General features: G+C 46.1%; 1 long non-coding RNA gene across 1 annotated transcript; it reads left to right on the top strand.

The window, feature by feature from the left end:
- Positions 1-4,374: 4,374 nt before the first annotated feature.
- Positions 4,375-5,583, top strand: LOC120846868. Its single transcript, XR_005717134.3, has 3 exons — positions 4,375-4,392; positions 5,097-5,195; positions 5,571-5,583. It is a non-coding gene; the product is annotated as an uncharacterized LOC120846868 (long non-coding RNA).
- The last annotated feature ends 18,126 nt before the right edge of the window (positions 5,584-23,709 follow it).

Genomic DNA, 23,709 nt, shown 5'->3' with positions numbered 1-23,709 from the left:
CTTCGAAAACCCTCCTTGCTCTACAGCGTTGCTCTATTTGTGCTGCTATGTGATCTATTAGAGTAGATTTGGAACACAGCCATGGTTAATAGTACATAAGAGCAACTGTACAGATTGCTTTCCCCCCTTTATTGATAGCAGCTCGCCTGAACATCTGGATGCTCCAGAACTCTTTAGCCGATATATAGGATGCAAAGACATCTATGCACGACACACCTTCAAAACTTTTATCGCGGCACCAATTCTTGATCGATATCCTAGTGTGCGAAGGCAGAGAGACTCAGCGCTTCGGCATGCAAAGGAAGCTTTGATCATGCCGCAAGACCATTGAAGCTTGCTTTCGACGAGTTGTGCCTTTCTCTTGCGGCACTGCGTTTCCGTAAAAATTCACACATGTTACTCGCTTATATTTGCCAACGTAAAAGCGACTATTAAAATATATGCTCAAGCAAAAAGTGGCGACTTTCCCAGAAGAGTGTGCAACCCTTAGTTTCCCTTTTGTAGTAGCTTCTCCTTGGCTGGAACGATTATTGATGCCTAGCATGGGAGGTAGAGCGGTGTCAGTCATTGTTTCGGTGGCACCGATTACTTGAGGAACACTCGTATGAATCTTCCTCCCATTATTTTCATTTTAGGGAAAAATGCTTGTTGTGACGTGTGGTTTATTCGCTATGTTTAAATAGATTTGTTGCTTTGCAGTTGTCGAAGATGGGACTGATTTAGTTATTGCATCAAGCTTTAAAGGCAATGAGGTCAATGCCAAAGTTCCGTGTTTTTGCTTTCTATCCCCCTTTCCAACAGCAATCTTTTTGCTGTGAATAATTGTGTGTCATAATTGCAGTTATATTAGTTTTTATGGCACTGTGAGGAACTGCGGGAATTTCTATAGTGCTTGAATCGCTTTTTACAATGTGATAAACCGGAATCGCCTGCTCCAAAAGCTCAAATGTGGGGGACACGCTACCACAGCCGTGATGAAGCACTCACGCATCTTTTTGCTGCAGATTATACTTCTGTGCATCGCCAGCAATGACGGGGCCCATATGCTGGACGAACCACAGGACGCCACGAAATTGATTGTTCTCGAGCCAACCACGGGAAAACAGTGGTTCCTGGGACCCATCTTGGTGGATTTCAAGTTCGGAGCATTAGGAGCCTGCCAGCACTGGTCTTCAGCTACGATGCCTCTACAGAAGCCGCTATCCCACGCCAGTCATTCGAGGCACGCTACCACAGTCATGAAGGAACGCTCGGACATCTTTTTGCTGGAGGTTCGTTATTTGAATACTTTAACTTTCCGTCGTTCAAGCAACTATTGTCTGCTAGTGGTATCCTGCCCCGGTGCTTGGTTGTGCTCTTTTTGTTGCGTGTGGTCTTGGTTTCGGGACGTCATGTCCTTAAGTTTGCAGTGTGAAATAAATTAAATGAAATATGGGCTACACAAGCCATGTTTTTGCTGCAGAAGCTGCTACAAGCAGTCCTTTTGTAAGCTTCACCACTGATGATTACATTTTGTCTGTTAATGCATGGAAACATTAGCCACTTGTGCTTTCTTGCCTTTGAGACATGCTCAGATAATTATATGGTTTGAAGTTGAACTGGGGGGGGGGGGGGGGGAGGGGGGGTGCGGGGGCTGCATTGTTTACTTTTAGAATGTAACACTCATCTCCAATGTTCAACTCAAAGAGCTTCCCGCAGCGTCCATCTGCATCAGACTGGGCAAGCCTTTGTGCATCTTTTGGCATGCAGGATACAACACTTCTTTATTTCAATTGTAGGCTACTGTATTACCGTAAAATACCAGGCAAGCACCCACTCAAAATTTAGAGATAATTGGGAAAAAATGGGGAATGGGCGCTTGCCTTGTCATCAATTTTACATATAAATGTACTGTGCATATTTTCTAAGATCTTAAAAATTTGGATATCGGCACTTCATGTGGAATGGGCGGATGCATGGTATTCTACGGTAGCTAAGAGTTGTACTTGGAGTATCGTTCGGTACAAGGAAAATAGTTTTTCTTCATATGTTCACAAATCTGGTTCCCTCCATTTTCACTTATATATAAGTGGCACAGATAAGAAAGATTGTAAATAATTTGATTCCCCAAAAAACAGAAAAAAAGACAAGTGACACATTATTTCTAAGCTCAGTTCACCATTTGCATCTCAGGTTTATTTCTATGGTACATACTACACAACAAGTAATCAACCTGTGCCACCTACCTTATCTGAATGCTGAGGATGCTTGGTTTTGTTTATTTGGTGAAGGATATCAAGATCCTTTTATAACAAAGGGATGGACTGGATGAGGAAGCAGTGCTGGTTGTCACGAGCCAAAATTTCACCAGCTTCCACATATCCTTGCGATTCTATCCTGATAGCCTGCAGTTATCTGATCTTATTGAACTCGGTCATGCAACCGCATCTGGTAACTGTACTGCCAAATGTTCACACGCCACCGAGGGCGGTCTTTGATATAGGGCTTTGCTTGACCAGCATAGGTTATGCAAAAGTGGATCACATATTGTTCCCCCCATACAATGCACCTGGAGGTGTCTCCTCTTCCAACGTTTTTTTTTTCTTCTCTTCTCTGTTCGATACACAAACTGATATCCATGGGTGGTGCCATATGATTTAAGTTATCTTCAATGTTTTGTTTTATCTGTAATTCCTGGTAGCAACCTCCACTGAGAGAACCTTTTGTTTGCCGAGTCACTTCTATCCGTACCTATTTTTTATGTTTCCTTTGTGACGTATCAACAAGCCAGTCTACAATTTTAGTCACCATGCATTTTTATCCTAATTATATTGACGAGTAGGATCGCTTGTGGCTCTGTTTTGGTTGTTGGAGTACCATAAAAATCCATGCTATGTTTCATGGGAGTTACTTCAGCTCAAGTTCAAGTTCATTACCTTAAGGGCATTCTCGTGGAATGCATTATAGGGGCGAAACAAGAATTTGTAGCGGCAATAACATTCTAAATAGATTAAGCATTAATTTCACATACACATAAACAATTGTTTATGTGTACGTGTAAAACAAAACAACAGCTGTAGGTATTATTTTAGGATTCAAATGGTTCTAGACTTTTCAGGAATGGAAAAAATGAAATCTAAGTATGTCACCGAAGCCCATTACGTGTTACTATAAAACTGCCAAATTTGTTTATCAAAGAATGCATTAGTTTCACACAAAAAATTCTAATTAGTTGCGGAACCCTCGGGTCCACCTACTCAGCGAGCCAGCCATGTTTGCAGGCCTTGGTGACGACATCTGCCTTGTCCCTTTAGTGTCCCAAGTCAGTCCCAAGCTGCGGGGCGGTGCCACTCGTAGATCTCTTGTATGCACTTTCAGGCATGGATCAGAAGGCGCCCAGGCGTCCCTCGCCTCAACTAAGCTCCTTTGTCCCACTTTTCCCTCCCAAGTTTTGGGAAGTTGGAATATCTGGCACAGCTTGCTCCTTCGAATTCAACGTCACTTATTAAGGGAGACGGAAGAAGAAGAAAGAGGTACAGAGCCTGAGTAACGAACAGGCTTGGCGTGGCGAACGCGGGTAGAAAACGACGAAAGACAGATTGTTTAACGTCTCAGTTAGAGTCACGTGGTTTATCGACAAGCTGCCGTCGCCACAGTAGGAGTTTTGTCAAGGTATCCTGGTCCCCAGATAAAAATGATAAACATTAAAAAAAATTTGTAATTATTGGAGTTTTAAATATTCTGAAATGTTTCGTGTATGTCCAATAGGTGTTGTCATGTAACAAATACTCTAACTTGCCTAATTTCTGTGTCCATGCCCCTTTCAAGTAGCTTCATTTGGGGTTTACAGCTTTCTTAAATCACACTGGCACCTGCAGTGCACTTACGTGTAACTCATAGTTTGCAGATATCGGGAGGTTTAGTTTGTCATCGCATTCTATTAAGAACCTAACCACATCCCGCTTTTTTTTTTGTTTTCCAGGTTCTGTAGTTGTTCATATGGACTTGATTGCTCTGGAAGTTATGATGATTGCCTTCCACATGAAGGCTGGACGTGACCCACTAATTAATTCTCAAGAATAAAGGTATGCACATGTTTTACTCCCTGCTGCATCTTGTGTTCACTTCCTCGAAATTTCTTACTAACACGGTTTTCAAGCACCTGTTTATCTCTGGGACGTGGACTTCCTTAAATCGCACTGGCACCTGCAGTGCACTTACGTGTAACTCATAGCTTGGAGATATCGGGAGGTTTAGTTTGTCATCGCATTCTATACAGACACTAACCACATTCCACATTTTTTTTCCAGGTTCTGTAGTTGTTCATATGGACTTGATTGCTCTGGAAGTTATGAAGATTGCCTTCCACATGAAAGCTGGACATGACCCATGAAATAATTTTCAAGAATAAAGGTGTGCACGTGTTTTACTTCCTACTGCATATTGTGTGCACTTCCTCGAAATTCCTTACTAACATGGTTTTCAAGCACCTGGTTATCTCTGGGACGTGCGCTTGTCAGTAACATCTGAAATTAACTTGCGATAACAGGCTTAAAGAAACTCTGTGAATGCGGCAACTTTATCTTCGAAGGCATTTTTCAAACTTCCCTTGCTAAAATGGTTTCGTAGCATAAGTCACAAGTTGGTTTCACTGTCTAACGTCTGCCAGAATTAAGCTGAGGTTCCTGCACTACACTTATGTGCCGCGCTTAAAGTCTGGGTCGTCTCAGGGGGTCTCGGACCCCCCACTGATTTTAACGGATGGTCTGGGACCCTCCTCCACAGCCCCAGCATTAGTGAAATCAAAATCACATCTTGCAATAAAATAGCTTCTTTTCAGGAATGTGACATTTAGGGATTAGCAATTTGAGGGTTCCAGGTATGGTGGGGACAGTGTCAACAGTCGGTTTTATTTTTTGCGCATCTAATACATTTCGTCAGAACCCCCCCCCCCCCCCCCCGCCCTCCTTCCTTCTTTTAGGGACCCCCTCAACTTAAGGGAGACTTCAAGCACTGCTTATGTGTAACTCATAGTTTGCAGCAAATGGGAGGTCCGTTCTGTTATCACAATCTGTTCAGAACCTAATCACATACCACATTTTTGTTTTGTTTTCCAGGTTCTGTAGTTCTCCATAAGAACTTGATTGCTCAGGAAGTTAGAGATTGCTTTCCACGTGAAAGCTGGACATGGACCACTAATTATATTAAGAATAGAGGTATGAACATGTTTTACTTTGTACTGCATCTTATGTGCACTTGCTTGAAATTTCTTACTAACACGGTGTTTAATTATCTCTGGGAGGCACAGCTGGCAGTAACTTCTGAAATTAACTCGTGACAACAAACTTAAGTAACTTATTGGATGCGGAAATTCTGTGTTCAAAGGAATTTTTCTAACTTCCCTTGTTAAAATGGTTTCGTATCATAAGTTACAAGTTGGTTTCACTGTACTGCTCGCCAGAGTTAAGATGAGGCTTCTGCAATGCGCTTACATGTAACTCATAGTTTGCTGAAATTGGGAGGTTTATTGTGTCATCGCATTCTATTCATAACCTAATCACATTCCACATTTTTTTGTTTTTGTTTTCCAGGTTCTGTAGTTCTTCATGTGGACTTGATTGCTCTGGAAGTTAGATTGCCTTCCAAATGAAAGCTGGACGTGGCCCACTAATTATTTCTCAATAATAAAGGTATGAACATGTTTCACTTCATACTGCATCTTACGTGCACTTGCTTGAAATTTCTTACTAACACGTAGTCTTGTGCGAATAGATGATTTTGAGTTAGAAGCGAATAGAGGTATTGGCCAAATATTTTCGATTTGAATATTGAATAGTTTTTCCATGCTTTTTACTATCATTGCATAATCCTTAGACGAAAACCCAGCTAAACTTGTGAACGTTGTTCCACTTGTTTCTTTATAAGCTAAGTTTAATCTATCTATATTTATGACCTGTGACTTCAGAAGTTCTGATGTCTTGGAATGGCAAGTAAACGATGGATTTGACATAAAATGAATCCTATAGAGATGTCCAATTGAGTGAATTTACAAATCTTGCTATATAAAATAATCTTTCGTTAATTTGAGTTAAAAAATGAAAGACGTTTACGACTTCCTGTAACGCCGGATAAGAGCGCAGCTCTTGAGGAGGAGGATGGAAGGGTACTGAGGGATACGTGACTCCCTGAGGTCGCGTGACCTTGTGGGGGCAGGTCACGGGACTTCAGCGGGGTGACCCTCGTGATGGTAACTCTCATAACCCTCGTGACCCCTGTGAGGGTGATCCTCGTGAGAGTAACCCTCGTGACCCTCGTGAGGGTGACCCTGTCGAGGGTAACTAATTCTCGCAACCCTTGTGAGGTTAACGCTTGTGACCCTCGTGAGGATAACCCTCGTCCCTAACCCTCGTAACCCTCACAAGGGTAACCTTTGTGACGTCATTATGGGAAACTTACCATAATGCAAAGCGCGATTATGGCGACGCCGCTCAAGCCTGAAACGGTCGCCTAAGAGCTGCGCTCTAATATAATGAATCGCGCATGAGGAACGCAGGTTGTAAGGGCATCTGTGCCTAACATAGTATACTCTTTGCATAACAGTTGGTTTAATTTTGAAACTTTTACTACAAAGTAGATATGCACATTCACAAAGTTTCCATTTATTTTCAAATACAGCCGGCATACGTGCACCACCCCGCGTTCAATGCATGCTTTTCTTCCAAGCACGCAATTGCGATATTTCTACTTTCTCAAGTGTTTATCGTGACGGGTGATCCTGTTGAGTGCGCTTCTTACCGAGCACCGTTGCACAGCAAAGAAGCAACGCCCGCGGAGCTCGCTTCCGCAGGTATTGCTTCTCCGCAGTGCAACGGTGCGCGGTAAGAAGTGCACTCAACGGGACTAGCCCGCCGGAACCAACACTTCGAAAAACACGAAGAGCACAGTTCTTCTCAAAGCGAATATAGAATAGTGTATTATTTGAAACTACAGTTCGAAATTCCGAATATTCGCACAACCCCACTAACACGGTGTTTAATTATGTCTGGGAGGCACAGCTGGCAGTAACTTCTGAAATTAACTCATGACAACAAACTTGTAGTAACTTATTGGATGCGAAAATTCTGTCTTCAAAGGAATTTTTCTAACTTCCCTTGTTAAATTGGTTTCATATCACAAGTCACAAGTTGGTTTCACTGTTTAGTTCCCGCCAGAGTTCAGCTGAGGCTCCTTCAATGCCCTTACATGTAACTCATAGTTTGCGGAAATTGGGAGGTTTATTCTGTCATCACATTCTGTTCATAACCTAACCATATTCCACATTTTTTTGTTTTGTTTTCCAGGTTCTGTAATTCTTCCTATGGACTTGATTGCTCAGAAAATTAGAGATTGCCTTCCACAGGAAAGCTGGACATGGCCCACTAATTATTTCTTAAGAATAAAGGTATGAACATGTTTTACTTAATACTGTATCTTGTGTGCAGTTCCTCGAAATTTCTAACCCCGTGTTTAAGCAGCTGTTAATCTCTGGGATGCGCAGCATTAACTCCTGAGAGAACTTGGACCTGCAGCCTAGTCACATTCCCTGGGCTCTAGATATTTAATTTGAATTGTTCCCGCATCAAAAATTAGTTTACGTGTTGTCTGTAACTTGCAGCGGCAGAAAGCTGTAACTCTCAATCACTGAGCTACTGATCATGAGTGACGACGGGAATCGTTCCGACATTAAAAATTAGCTGGCGTGTTGTCCGCACATTGCAGCAATGGCCAGAGCCTGTTAAAATGTTAGCTGCAGTGATTTAACAAAACCGATATCTCAGTGAACAATAAATAAGCAGTAAAATGCTATATTTATTGTTCACTTAGAGATCCATTTTGTTAAATCACTGCAGCTAGCAGTTCAACAGGCTGTGGCCGTCGCTGCAAGATGTGGACAACACACCTGCTAATTTTGGATGCAGGAACGATTCCTGTTTTCGCACATCACGTACAGCTCAGTGATTGAGATTTACGGGTTTTCGCCGTTGCAAGTTACGGACAACACGCCAGCTAATTGTCGATGCCAGAACGATTTCAGTCGTTGCACATCACGTGCAGCTCAGTCATTAACTGTTACGGTTTTTTGCCGTCGCAAGTTACGGACAACACGCCAGCTAATTTTCGATGCCGGAACAATTCCCGTATCTGTGGATCACGTGCATGAGAGTTACGGTTTTCTGCCATACTTCTACGGGTCAAGTTACGGGCAAAAACCGTAGGGCCTCATTACTGTCATGCACGTAATACCTAGATAATGCTGTGACCGTTATGCAAAACAACGGAAATTGTACCGGCATCAAAAATTAAATGGAAATTTCCGTAATTTGACGGCATTTTTTTTTACAGTGTGGAATATGCGACAAAGGATACCTCAGGCAAAACAAGATTCTGTGACAATCACGCATTTGTTTGTGAAAACATTCCAGTGGCGTGGAGAGATCAAAACACCTTTACCACAAGATGGCTGCGCCCTTGTGGTAAAGGTGTAGAGTTTGAACATGAAACGTTAAAAAAAGAACGCCAGATAAGTAAGACCGATACGTTAACCTGAACGGTTCTCCTTGGTTTGATAATAAATTGAAGGAGCTAAAGCTTGAAAGTAAGACCCCCTTTTTACACGCTCCTCTCTCATATAAAAAAACGGGCAGGGGCGGGAATTAAGCCTAAAAATGAACCTTGCATTTTCGAGCCCGCGGTTGCCCCTGTGCGTTCGAGCGACGGTGCCCCAAAAGAATAGGCCGCTCATTTCATTTCTTCCCCCCCCCCCCCTTTTTCCGGGGAGAAAAAAAAAACGAAGGTTCTTTTATGCTTGAAAGCTGAGCGTCTGACCCATTAACTCACGGTCCTTCCTCGGCCAACCTGACCCTGGGTCACACTTCCCGTTATGCCGCTCGCAAAAGTTAGGACTCGGAAACATTTTATAATCCTTAGTTGCAGGATCGCTGGCTGGCACCAGCAGAGCGGGTACGCCTCCCACACGGTATACCCCCGTGTGTGTTCCAGAACAGCACCCTCGAATCCCCGAGCCTAATTGTTACATCTCGTACCGGACGCCTTCTTTCTGTTTTAGGTTCGTCGAGCATGACGAACAAGAAGCGGCATGGCTTTAACGACATAACACGCTCCCTTATGCGAGCCCCCCCCCCCCCCCCCCCCCCACACACACACACACGTGCACACATAAAAAGAAAAGGAATAAAAGGTTCCGCGGCGGACATAACAAACGACGCTGAGTTAATTACCGCCGCTTGTTACTGGTTCGCGTCGAGCACAAGTAACCGTGGCTCGCTCTCCCGTGCCGGAGTACGCGGTCCGCTCGGAAGACGCCGTCCATTCTGGCCTCGCTGACAAACGACATTGGCGAGACAAAAGCCAGGAGGGCACACCGCGCTCGGGGACGCTGCCACCCCCGCGCTATCTCGCTGCAGACGCCCCCCTTCCCCTTTCCGCGGCTTCCTTCGGCAGTGCGCTGGGCAGTGCCACGCCGCCGGACATTGGATCACAAATACTGTCTCGGTACTTTCTGTTTTCTTTTCCTACGGCTCTTGCAACATGCCTCTGTACCGGACGCGCCCGGTATTGCGGCATCTCTCGGATGTCCACCTGAGCGGTGGTATTTCAGTTTGTGCTCTCTCGCCGATTCGGGACTTTCGGATGGTCTCGTCCCCAGAGCAGCGCGTGTGTTGCACAGAGCTCCCTCGAGAGTTTCAGGGAACGGTAGCCGAGAAAGAGAAAGTGAGAAAGAAGGAGAGAGAAAGGGAGTGAAGCTGAAAGTTGTCTCTGGGATGTAACCGTGAGGTATCGGCCATCCGATGGCGCATTAATGAACGACGGAGGAGAAAGACTTGGAAAGCCCAAAAGCTGCGTCGCGAGATGCACTTGAAACACTGAGCGTTCCTCTCCCTTTAGACCAGTTCAGCCAATAGGGAGTTATAGTACATCGTTGTGATTACTTTGATAACGATACTCGATAGTCTGCCGACGCCTGTGCGCATGCGTCGTACCGTTATCGGGCGTCGTTACAGGAGGTATCGGAACGATGAACGAAAAGTTTCAAATAAAAAATGCAACCACCTCCCGTAAAACAGAAAAAAAAAGGTGGACGTGTTTTTGATATTGAGGGGGCATGGCCAATAAGTATGAGCCGTGATGCTGTTCGCCTTACTCATTGGCTAAGCTGAATCTGTAGGAAGCCCAACTATTATGGCGCAGTGAATCAAAGAGTCACTCCGGTGCATTTCCTCAATTTTAGGCTTATGATTGTTTTTAGTAAAGGAAGTGTGCCTGAATAAGGAGATTATTTTTTTTTTCAATGCTTGGTATATTTTTGTTGATATTTTTTCTGAAGGTTTTTTTTCGAGGGTCGGAGACACCGAAATTATCGGCACGAGAATGATGACAACCCTGGTGATCGGCTGCATGGCCATCGTGTGATGCAATGTTCGTACCACGGTACAGTAAAGGCCCGTTCACACATGCAGCGGAGCGCTACAAGCATAGCGCTAACCTCGCGCTAAGCACGTGCTGACGGCAGCGTTCACCAGCTTTGTATCGCACCGTCAAAACTGTTGCTCATGGGATACGATAAGTAGCTGATGGCACGTGAGGAGCGCTACAAGCATAGCGATGACCTCGCGCTAAGCGCGTGCTGACGGGTGCGTTCACCAGCTTTGTATCGCACCGTCAAAACTGTTGCTCATGGCAGACGATAAGTAGCTGACGGCACGTGAGGAGCGCTACATCAGCGCTTCGCTGCATGTGAGAACAGGCTTTAAAAGTAAAACGTACTTCTGGCCCAGTCGCAGCATCATTTCCGATAAGTCAAATAAGATGCTACCGCCACGACCACTCGATCCCCCCTGTTGGTGCGGCCTGCCGATGTCTTTCCGGAAACAAAAGAGCGCGCGTGAGAGGAGAACTTCTCCCATTTTCCGTGGGGGCGCTGCACATCGGTGAACGGTAAAGCCCCTCGATGTATTTGCGTTTGTCTTGCAAGTAGCGTCAAATGCGCGAGTGCACGAGGCCCGTGTCTCGAGCGGCCCTTGGAAGCAAATGGCGGTGCAGCACTGAAATGAGCGGCCCTTGGAAGCGAATGGCGGCGGAGCACCCACAACAATGGTTGGCGGTACTTGTGAAAAACGCCTTTATCGAGGGGCTTTAGTGAGCGGTCTTGTGAGCCTTATGTTGTACTGCAGGAAAGGCTGTAAGCGCGAGCTCCTTGCTCTGGGGCAGATCTCGGCGGCACAAGCTCTCGTGCAGTAAGGGCAGCTTTCAACGCTATGAGCTCGCGCTTCCAGCCTTCGCTGCGGTACAACATAAGCTGAAACGGAGTATAGAGAAGGCGCCCAAGCTTTTGCTCCGCTACCCAGACAAAATAGGGTTTTTTCGTAGATCGTTCTCGCCGTCCCGCAAGGCCCTCCGCAACCCGCTACGATAGCGGGAACTCCACAGTGAAGGCTATCGGCGCGCAGGCGCAGTAGCAACTTCTTCGTTGTGGAACGCTTAGCGGAGGGGGCAGCGCGGTCTAATATCTGCCTGTCATTGGCTTCGCAAATACCGAGGCGCTGCCGCGGTTGCAGAAGGCAGCAAAACTCGCTTTCCTCCCACATGTGCACCGCTGTGCTCGGCGAAAATATCGTAGTGTCACTCTGCGCTTGCGTGTGTTGTTTGTGTTGGCATTTTGGAAGCTGCCGGAAATGTAAATGCGCGTTCTAGTTCTGAGTGCCAGACGGCGATTAAATGTGCCAACTCCACTCGTGAAACAGGAAATCCTGCAGTTGATGAAGTACAATAAAGTATCTTCCGAACTTGAGTTCGCACCGCTGACTTACACAGCTGGCTACTTGGCCTTCGTTTGCGAACAAAAGGTGACCATTTTTATTTGTAGAAATTGTCGTAATTTCAAAGTAATTAGCTGAAACATTCAACCTAGCAAAGCAATAAGAATTTCTCAGTGAAAGCAAGGAAGGCTAATGTGTAGAACCCGCTAAACTTTGCAGGTGACGTGTCCTGAATGCAAGCGCAACTTAAGGGAAATGCATCACATGACGGAGCATATCAGTCCATGTTTAGCCTTGACCAAGGAGGACTCAGCTATCCACGACCTGAAGCTGTCTGGCTGTGCAAGCTCGTCTGCACCTTTGTCGAGAGGGCTCTACAGTCGGCAGAGATTTGTGGTTGTGGAAGGATTTGCAAGGTCCTCTCGAGCGCTGTGCTTCCACACCTTATGGACTCCCCGCTGATGTGGAGCGTTAACTGCAGAGAACCCTACCACAGCGAAGAGCTCTGCGAGCTCTTTCTCAGAAAACTCCTCAGACATTTTTGGCAAACTGGGCTGGTGACCTAAACAGCCCACTAGAGAATATATTGAGGCTTTCGCGAAAGCCTTTTTCCCGAAAGGTACTCCGCTTGTGAACTAAATGACACCCTTGGTCTGTTTTTGTAAACAATGAAGTTTATAATGCTGAAGTTATGCACGCGGAATCCGATTTTATATTGTCCTTCACAGATGAATAAAGGCACAGCTCGCGCGTACTCGAGCGTCGGTTAAAACCGGAAATCACACGGCCTAGCTATATCCAACTATTGGCCTCGAGATCGACCTATAGGTGGCGCTACGGTCGCGCTATCATCATCATCAAAGCGGGGATAGGAGAACGGCCGCCCCATAGGCTTTCCACGTTTGCGCGCGAGATGGCGTAGATTCTTGCGTTTATTTTGTCGCATACTACCTGTGGTAAAATAATTCTAGCGGAAAAGGATGCGGTACTATTCGGTGCTTCAGTGAAGATCGAATCGTGTTGCCAGCGTGCGGCCTAAATTTATATAATCGCTTCTGTGGGTGCGTCGTCTGCTCTAGGCGGACGTTGGAAAGCATGGATCACCACGACTGATGCCTGTCTCCGGCTGAACTGGAATATTTGTGTTAAATATTTGTTTCTTTTAAAATGTGTATCGATTCATCAAAGTGGAAATTAGAAACAGCAATAAATTCCAACCCAAATAACATAATAAAATTGGGTTGTGTGTGTGTTTATACAGCCTAGAACTTGGTCTGCCTCACAGGGGCGACGAGTCTCGCAGCTGTAGATGAGAAATTTAGCCAGTGCGGTACAGCCGCTAGCCTGGGGTCTTTAACGTGCATCACGCAGTAGTGATACACGACCGCACGCCGGTACGATTCTCATCCAGATCGAAACGGGCAGGGGTGGGGCTCGAACCCAGGATCCCTGGGTTCTGCAGCGCGAGCTTTCGCTCCACGTGCTCCGAGCTGGTGTGCGCTAGACCACTCGGCCACCGATCCCCCAAATAACATAATACTGGTACTGTGGGCTGTGAAATCGCAGCTTCTATGCTGTTTTCTTAACTTCTTGCTTTTGCAGTAATATAAATATTTAGATCGAAGATAAGTTAGCGCTGTATTGGAAATTACCATGCTATTGAGTTCCTCTGCTCTTTTACTTTGCCATAGTGTGGGTAAGTTTTTTGGAGTCTGAACAAACCTACTGCGTTGCGATGAGGAGAGTGTGTCTCTTCTAGTTAAGATCTGGGGGGCTATGCTCGACAAATGTTTCGTTTCTCCTAAAAAGAAACGGAAGTGACAGAAGTGACGATATCGAGTCTGTGTGGTTACAGGCTCAAATGACGAAACTTCCCTCTTTCGTCATTTGAGCTTCCAACCAATCAGACGTGATATCGTCACTTCCGTCACTTACGTTTCTTTTCAGGAGAAACAAAATATTTGTCGAACATAGCCCCCCTGCCAACTGCACGGTTGGCAGGACGACTGAAACAAGTGAAACAATCTGTTCTAATATATCTACCTTGACTATAATAAACGAGTGTAACCGAGTAACGCAGCAATGTTCCTGTTATTAAATGTTTTTCTCGGTAGTGTGGGTTCACCCGCTTCAATTTGCTCGGTGAGGGCCGCGGATGTCAAGAGGCTAATACTATAAATTTCTTGCTAAATAATCTTGTATTCAAACACAGTAGACTCTGCAACCCCAACAAACGACGCGCACCGCGACACAGACAGCATTGGGCCCAGCGATACTCTTTTTCTGATGAGGGCTAGCGACCTTCACGAGACGTTCCGATCACCCTCACCTAACGTATACCTGGACTGGGCAGCTCATCGATTAACTTTCAGATTATTCAAGTAATGCTTTATTTGCAATTTTTTTGCCGGTTAATTGGAGTCTTGTGCTGGAGAAAGTCAACAGGGAGTAAAAAATGCCTGCTTTAATATTTTTGACGTCTTTATTTCTTTTTTTGTGACACAGGCTTGCACGGTAAACCACTTCAGCGTGCTTCTCATTTCACAAAGGGTGATGACACCGTTTATATAATAACTTTAAAAAAATACTTCACTTTAAAAGGCCTCCCGTGTTCATATTTCTGTAGGAGTCACAGCGTGAAGTTAAGAATGGGAATGCAATATGCCATTTATGACATAGTAAAACCAGAAAAAAATGTGCAGTTTTTACGCCTTTCACGCAATATTACCGGCGAAAAATCCACATACAGATTTATTGATTGATTAGTCTATTAAAGGATAGCGATCAGTCGGGTTAATGTTCTAATCAAACCACAGACCCACTCAACATTCAATGCTTTATGGAAGCCACGGTTTGTGCGAGATAAAAAAAATACGTGGGACCCTGCAGCGATGGTATACAAACCAACGCACTAAGATTATGGAAGCTTCCGACTTAATAATAATCGCTTTGCTGAATTTCTACGCATGGGAAACAATAAAATACAACCTTTAGTAAGAAGAAACGGCAACAAAAACATAACATTTAATAAGGAATGTCAAGCTCAGCCTGAAACGGGCTTGCGTCGTCGAGATTCATGCTCTAAGCGTGCGCCCGTAGCAGACGACGCACGGCGGTATCCCCGCTTTCGCGGGTTTCCAACTTCGGCCGCACGGTGGCGACACGGTTCGATCTCGAGGCGAATAACTCCTATATTAAAGTGGTAATAGAAACGGGGCATCACTTACGGGAACAAGAAAACGACGATTCGCTCATACTGCCAGCAGAATGCAGCTTTAACGCGCAGCCTGCAGCTGAGTGAGCTTTTCGCAGAAAGAATCATGTGCTTCTATTCTACACAGATTTGTCACATCATTCATGCAATCTGGCACTCGTTTCAAATGAGACTTGCGGCTTCACGAATAAAAAAATGTAAATAGCCACACTGGGCCGGGCCGGGCGTACTGCTCCTCTCTCACTATATTTCGTCTTACCTTAGCATGGACTAACCGCGAACGCTGTGCTAGCGCGAGCGGCTAGCCTTTGCTGCCTTGACTGGAGCACTCGCTGCACGAGCACTCATGCAGCCGCCGAGGCTTCCTTCGAAGCAACTATCTCGCGCTTTTAGCACGCGCGGCTAACAAGTACATACTAACGTGAAAGGAAGTATAGGGTTCCTCCAGAGCTTCCTCGATATGCTCCCCCGAAAGGAACTCTATCTTTGACTGATCACGAGCGCAACGGCTGGCGCTGCGGGGTAAAGTACAACTATCGCTCTCACCGGCGGAGTGAGGCATACGGCAGGCCGCTCCCAACGGGAGTCCTAATCGGGTGGCCGTGCTACTGCTGATTTACTGCTTTTCTATGTAGATGTCAAACATCATACACAGCCGCCTAAAAAGAAAATTCGCCAGGATGAACGCAGGCTCAGCGAAGGCTCAGAACGAGCCCCCGCGTACTTTTTGAGAACTACAATCTTGATGCTATTTAATAAACGTTGCAGAAGCGCTGTCGTAGCTTATCGTAAGCTCGCGTTGAGCAAGCTCGTGTTGAGCGAAAGACTTCGCATCGACAGAAATAAGTGAAATGTAAGAACTTCAATTTTGACGGTGTTGGCAATGTTGGTTTCAGAGCGCTATGATTTCGAGCTTCCACCTTGCTCATTACAAACACCATCGAACTTGTTGTTCGCAAGGTAATGACGTCACGAAAGGTAACCATACGAGGGCGCAACCAAAACATCTCGCCGCTAACAGATCGTGAAAGTAGCGAATTTACATACGGGGGAAACAGCACACCCGGCAAACAGTCACTCAAGTCCACGCACACAAAAGAAGACAGAGACACTTACGCAGCGCTAACTAACAACTCTCTGGTATATTTACACCCTTTTCTTCGCCTTTTTTTGTATTATAAATACCACAGAGTTGTTAGTCAGCGTTTAAGTCTGCCTTCTTTTGTGTGCGTGGACTTGAGTGACTGTTTTGCGGGTGCGCTGTTCCCCTTGTCCATCATAAGCAACCAACTCTCCCGAACCACCGTGTTAACAAGTTGCGAATTTAATCTCCGTAAATCGATATCAATAATTTATATTGGCCCGCCTTTTCACCGGAGTCACCCAACTCTGAGCGGTTGAGTCAGTTGTTAACGCCTTCTCATGGGAAGCCTTGCAGTGTTTTAACTTTAGATATCGAAGATTGGTACAATTCCGTGGAACAGACAGATCTGCCCGGTGGCCGAGTGGGCTCTTCCACACCGGCGTGGAGCACGTGGAGTGAAAGCTCGCGCCACACAACGATGAACGAATTTAAAAAATCCCGGCATGCAACACTGAGTGCGCTCCATTATGGGACTTATTTGGCCATGGAGAGGATCATGGCGTGATTCTGATTTCGATTGCCTCGCTGACGAAGTAGTGTATCTCAGCACTGCATGAAAATAAAGACAGAGTTCACTTGCATTGCACACTTTCATTTTCGTCATTGCCCCCCTTTGAATCTCTGACCCCGAGCAGTCGTAAGGACTTGTCTAGACTTAGCGAGAAGAATAACTAAGGCCTGGCAGCGTCCCATACCTTTCTGGCGGCCTGGCTGCCAGAAAGGTTTGGATGAATGGCAATGGACATATGACATACGCGAAAATGTGATATGTCCATCGGTTTTAATCAATCATGATATAGTTGAAAAATGCACGTCCTTTAATATCATCCTTCGAAGGAGGCTTCCAACTCTAAAAAAGCCTGTGCGTCTTCTTTCCCGCAGAACACGCGAACAGCCAATCACTGCTGTTTGCGGATTTGATTCAGCGAATGACAAGGCCGAAACAAATGTTAAGACAAAAAAGCGAAGTCTGCGATGTAGCATTAAGCAATGCAAAACGCCACGCTTGCATTGCTTGATGCTACAATGCAGACTTCGCTTTTTGGTCTAAACATATGTTTCGACATTGTCGTTCGCTGAGCCGATTCCGCAAACAGCAGTGATTGGCTGTTCGCGTATTCTGCGGGAAAGAAGACGCACGGGCTTTTTTTAGAGTGCAGACTCATAAAAAATGCCGCTCGTCCCGGCCTTGGCTAAGGAGCTTTGTCCTTTTTTTTCTTTTTTTTTTTTAACGCAAGATAGGAGTAGCAAGCTTCTATAAAATGTATATAAGCCTGAAAATAAAATAATAAACGAGCTAAAAAAACGCGGCTTCATGAAGCTTTTTTTTCTTCTTCTTTTTGTCCAAGACAAACAACGGGATCGCGTGACTTTCTTGAAATATGAGAACAAGCTTAAGAACACCATCACCGTTTTTGTTTTACAGCGTGAGTCTTTCATTAACCGTTTTAAGTTCAGCAGCTGTTGCATCTTCTGTTGCGTGAACTCTCCCGTCGTTGAAGCGTTTGCACAACTCATGTATTAGCGCGTAAAGAGCAGAGTGAATTCATAAAGAGCATCAAGTATCAGCTCGCTTCAACGTGACTGAAGGTCACGCGATACATGCGACGGTTCGGTTCGTAAAATGTCAACGCTGCTGACGCCGCCTATTGTGAGGCGTGCTTCCGCCACGTTGGTGTGCACTAGTGAATCTCTCTTACAGCAAACGCAATGGAAGTGCGGGGTCAAACGGAAACGTTTACGAATACCACCTAGAAGACAAGGCCCGCGAATGACGTCATCGTTAGTGGATGCTCAACGTCGGCGTGTGCTAGCGTCGCACTTGTTGCGAGACGCTGCAAGACGCGCAGGCAGTGATGCTGACGAAATCTAGAGGGTGTTGCATGGATCCACGAGTAATGACGTTCCTTGCCCTCTAGGTAGTATTGCTTTTACATGGTTTTAAGGCCTCCAGTGTCCTTTAACTGAATTGCGACGCTTGTAACAACCGCCGGAAATCTTACGAAGTTTAATTCCACAGCTTTGTGCTCTATTACGGCCGCAGGTGGCGTCTCCATGTTTTTGAACGAATGTTTTTGAATACTTCGTAGATTCGAAATGGCGAACGCTTGAACGAGTGATGATGACTTCCGCATGAAAACGAAAGCGTTCGATGTATTTTTCTTCTTTTCTTTTTTTTGTTGCGTTAAGTCGGTGGATTTCTTTCTTTTAAGACGTCTCCTTGGTTTCAGACTATTTTTGCATAACTCGATCCGACCGCACTCATAAGAAACACAAAATATAAATTTACTTTTCTGCAAAAAAAAACGAACGTGAGTAAACAAAACCTAAATTGTTAGATGTTTTAATAATGAGAAGAGTTTATTATCAGATCTAATCGTTCACACTGAAAGTGAGATACTTCCCCGGGAGTTTCAATCAAAGTAGACACGGATGACAAGTCCCGGTGCCTACCTTCGTTGAAGACACGAGAACATTGTACACAGTGTACAAAGTCTACGTTTGATACAAAGGTACCAAATGATGCTCCAAGATACATGGTGGAGTACAAACCACATAAAGAAATAAAACGGCCAACTAAAGCCGCGGTCACACTGCTAGTACGTCGTACAAAAAAAGTCGGTCTGCATACGTTGTCGGAGGCTTTCACTATGACGGTCCCGCTGGTCATACAAGCACTGTCCGCATATATGTTCGAAGAATGCTGGAGCAAGCATGCTTGGAACAGACTTGAGGCGAATCCGCAGATTATCCCGTCTGCAGCGAAGGTCGTGTCTTTTGTTTGATCATAGCCTCCTCTATACTCACAGAGCCTGGCAGATCGCCACGAGACGCAGCCGCCGAAATGGAAAAGGTAGAACGGCAGACAACGGATGAGAGGCGGGTCACGTGACGAACGCCCCGCTGCGGCGAGACGCCGAAACACACGTCTCCTCCGCGATGAAATGTCCGCTCGTGCTCCTCCCGCTCCTCTCGCTACCGCTCACTTTTCTCGTCTTGTTTGAAAACCATGTTTCGGATCCTCGCCGCTGCAAAAGCTGCGCTCTGACGTTCAGGTTCCCCGAGAAATTATCTGTGCTACCAGATCCTCGCGCTAGAAATCTGCGACCGGGCACTCTATCACTCCGTCGTTGAACTTCCAGGCTTTCTGAGTATACACCTTTGCAAGTGGGATCCCGGCTTAACCTCGAACCGCGCGCTAAGGTGAGGCGGGCCTACTCTCCAGCCAGGACGTTCGTTGGTTGTCGTACAATGTTGCCAAGCGTCTCTCGCCGAAGCGTACACCACTGAGCGCAGAAAGAAATTTAAAAAAAATAATTATAAAGCGTACACGTGTTGTCTTCGACAGCGAAATAGCAAGGACAATTAAATAAAATGCCTAAAACGGTAACAAATCGGAAATTTTCAAAAAGATCTAAGGTCTCAAGGCGCTCTCTTCAGAATGCGCCAAAAGTCGCATGGCCTTTGCATCAACGATGGCTGCGCTCGTGGCAGCTCTGGCTTCCACAATATGCAGGAACAGAGGCTGCGATCGTTATAAAGTCAGCTCCAACCCTGAAAGATGCCCCGTCCTACAATATGTGACGCTACGATTCTGTGTGGATACCTCCTCTTGTGTTCCGAGACAGTAAGTGTGCCGCTAACGTAAGCCATCGGCGATACAGCAAACGGCACCATCTTGTCATCGCGCACACCAATGACGTGCCCCTGGCGCACCCCAGCATGGCGGAAACGGTACGGGGCGCCAGCATCGCTCAAAATGGCAGCGCACAGGAGCCTTTCTTGGAAACGTGTATAGAAGAGTAGGCTTATGGTATGATGTATAGGCAGCCGCAGCGTTACAGCGGCTTAAGGAATTCTCGAGAAGGTCAGCTTCTCCACTTGAGGTGACCGGCGGGAATGGAAGCCAATCCCTTCCCTCGTCGACGGGTGAAGTCGGAATGCAAGCAACCCTCCCTAGGTCTCACTGAGTTACTAGATGCAGGCCCCTGATTTTCTACCTCTGGGGTGCTTATGTATGTTGGGTGAGCCCCCTTTTCTTTGAACTTGCTCGCTGAGCCGTTAAACTGCGCGCGCCGTCAGCCGGCATGCGAATGAGGTAACCACATAAAAGTTAAAGCGTGCGACCCCCCCCCCCTCTTCCCGCCCCAAGACGTCATCGCTAGTAGATGTACACGCAGGGCCGCATAAGTAGCGTCAGCATCGCCACCAGGACGTCTAGCAGCGTCTCACAACGAATGCGACGTTAAATAGCAGCCGTCGACGCCAAGACGGACGCGCCTGCCGTCTTGCTCTCGACGCGTGCTTTGGTATGTTTGCCGCTTGGGGTCCACTCACGATGACGTCATCCCTAGTGAAAAATACACCAGTCCGAGGGCTGCTGTGACTTGATGTGACACCAGACTTTTTCACAGATGTGATTTAGGACATTTTCACAACAGCAATCTGGCGTTCTGGTCTGACACCAGAAACCTGGTGTTCTGGCGTGACACCAGCAATCAGGTGTTCTGGTAGGACATCAGGTTTTGTAGTGGTGTGGTACCAGAGCACCTGTTGACTGGGTGTTGCTCTACTCACAAAAAAGGGTACAATGATATGTTTGACAGTATATAACGCAGATGTCGAAAATTCCTTCATTAAATATAGCACAACCCTAAAGCTTCGGAAGCTTTAGTGTTGTAGGGAATTAGCCGTGATCAACTTGAGCTTTCCCGGAGTCACTGCTCTGTGTCGGAGAACCGGACGCCGTGTCGTTCCGTAATTTTTGGCCTTTCAGCTTGCGGTAGACGCGTGTCTTTAGTTCCCTGATCCGCTCCGCGTACATCTCCGCGTCAGTTATCTTCTCTTCTAAGGCATCATATTCGACAGATGGCTCGATATTTTTGTCCAGCTCTTTCAAGGAAGCCTCCTTAGATAGAAGAACATCAAATCTTTCTTCGAGCTCACCGATGTCGGTTTGATCCGTGGCCAGCAGGACGCCAATCTCGTTGATGATCTTTGTTATGGCGGCTCGCAGGGCAGTCGTTTTTTGCTTCAGGTGGTCGACGCCCTCCTGGCTCGTAGTAGGCATAATCTGGCCGTTAATTCCCGTGTTTCGGCACCAAAAACTGTAATAATTACTAGCCGTCTTTGTTGTTTGGCTACCAGACCATGTCTAACTATCTATAGATCGTCGGAAGTAAGGAAAGCGCACCAACACACCCCTTTTCGGCTTCAACTAACAGAGAAGACTGCTTTATTTTCTCTAACTTCAGCAACGATACTGGCGGAAAAGGAAAGGGAAACCCCAGAAGCGGCGAGCGCCCCAAGCTGCTGAAGGCCGCCCGGGAAAGTAGGGGAACAAGGGGGACACTTAATGAGCACAAAGGAGCCTGCCACGGGGTCTCAGGCGACCACCGAGACGTCAGGAAACGAGGCACTATGTCGGGGGAAGGGGCGTCACACAAACTAATCAAAAACACGGTTGCGGACGGGAGAAAAGTAAACAAAAATACAACACTGGTGCCACATCAAACTGCGTGGTGTGCACACCAGGCTGCCTGGTGGGCATATGAGCAAGTGTGGTGTGACACCAGACTCTCTTGGTGTGACCACCAGGCTGGTATGTGGGTACACCTGCATTTCTGGTGGGCACACCTCGCTGGTGTGCTCGATACACCAGCATTGCTGCTGGGCACACCAGATCTTCTGGTGTCACACCAGGATTTTCTGATGTCACACCAGCATTGCCTGGTGTACTTTTCATTACGGATGTGCGGGCCTTGTCTTCGCGTTTGTGTTGACTCATGCGGCCCACAAGTCCCTCGCCGCTCGGGTCCGCTTTTCGGCGAGGCGTCCGGAGACAATGCTGAGACAGCGGATGAATAACTATAGCCCATTTATGGCATTGCTGCGAGAACACCCGACAGTAATAAAAAAATACTTATTTCGTTTAATTCTTCGTGAAAAATCTAATTTGTTGCTCATATTGTTAGCTTTGACGTAATTGCTACTTATGTACGTGTTCTAAACTGTATCCGTCTGCGTTAAAAAAGCTGTTTTATCGCCCTCTTCAGGGACATAACAATCGGTTAAAAGGGCTAGAGAGCTCTACGCATGGTGTCATGAGCTAAAGAACGATGCAAGCTTAGCGCGAAGCCACATCGCTTTTTTACCTTATAATGCAATGCAGTGCACGTGCGCGTGTGTGTGCATCTGTGTTTGTGTGTGTATGTGCGTGGATGCTCGTGCGTGCGTGTGCGTGTGTGTGTTTTACCTTAAAGATGTAAAATACCTCCGTGTAAACCGAATAGGAATAATAAAAAAGGACAAAACAAGGAAGTCTCAAAAGCAGCTTTTAAGCATATTCAACCAAAATTGCTTTATATGCACGTCCACACCTCCTTGACAGATTCAAAACGCCTGCTCGCCCAAACCACACTGTGTACCGTAACCTCCAATCAGTACGGAGAGACTGTACAAGAAAGCCAAAGGCAAAAGAAAGAGCACGAAGAAAAGACGCAGAAGAATAAACCCGAAACTAAAAAATCTCCCAGCATTTGGCAAGCTCAAACATTGTAATCTGCACGTGACCATTAGATGATTAACACAAACTCAGAAAACGTTTCGCTCCCTTAAAGATAAAAAAAGGCATTGTAGTGAGTGCGCAGGCGAGCTGGTGGAAATTAACCATTCTGATGCTAGCCTGAAACTGAGGCAGGAAAAGAGGAAGTTTCGAAGTAGAAGAAAAAGGAACAGTCGAGGATACGTCTCTAACACAGCTAAAGACAAGTTTATTCGGTCACCCTCTTATATACACTCCACAATCTTCACCACAGAACCTTCGCGACCTCCAAAGCCAAAAGATAACAAAGAACTCATCTCTTTCCACCACAATAATCAAACGACCTTGACAATTCAACAAAGCCCCCCTCACCAACACAACCTAGCTCCGCTCCCCGGAAGGCAATTGACCTTCGCGTACATAGCACACCCTCCTCCTGTCCTCCCCGGCCCACAATCCCAAAACAACCCGGCAACAAAAGATACCAATCCACCTGATTCCAACCCGAAGACACAAAGGAGGAAACCACTTACACCCTTTCACAATCAACAACCACTTAACAAAACTCTCAAATCCGCATTGCACTGTTGCTAAGCTGTAACGACACTTGACTAATGCAGTTGCCCATTGATTTCATTCTTATTGTTTCCTTTACAACCCTTTTGATGTCGTTTACTTCCCTGTGTATTATTTCTGTTTCGGACCAGCGTGGTATACAATCATTACATTCTTGAACATGTTTCGCTATTTCCGAATCAGTCACGTTGTTTTTGACATTTCTGTTGTGTTCAGTCAATCTATCATTTATACACCTCGACGTTTGACCCACATACTTAAAAGCACATTCCGGGGGGATTTCGTATACCACTCCATTATCACACGGAATAGACTTTTCTCGATGCATTTTTGTGCATTCCCTTACACTCTTGTGGAAGGGCGTGAGCTTACTCAACTTATGGTCCGAACTAAAAACCAGATCAACATTGAACTTTTTGGCACAAGCCTTTAAGTT

This window comes from Ixodes scapularis, unplaced genomic scaffold, assembly GCF_016920785.2.
Source record: "Ixodes scapularis isolate PalLabHiFi unplaced genomic scaffold, ASM1692078v2 PGA_scaffold0__279_contigs__length_252992795, whole genome shotgun sequence".
NCBI classification, from domain to species: domain Eukaryota; kingdom Metazoa; phylum Arthropoda; class Arachnida; order Ixodida; family Ixodidae; genus Ixodes; species Ixodes scapularis.
This window is presented reverse-complemented; position numbering and strand designations above follow the sequence as displayed.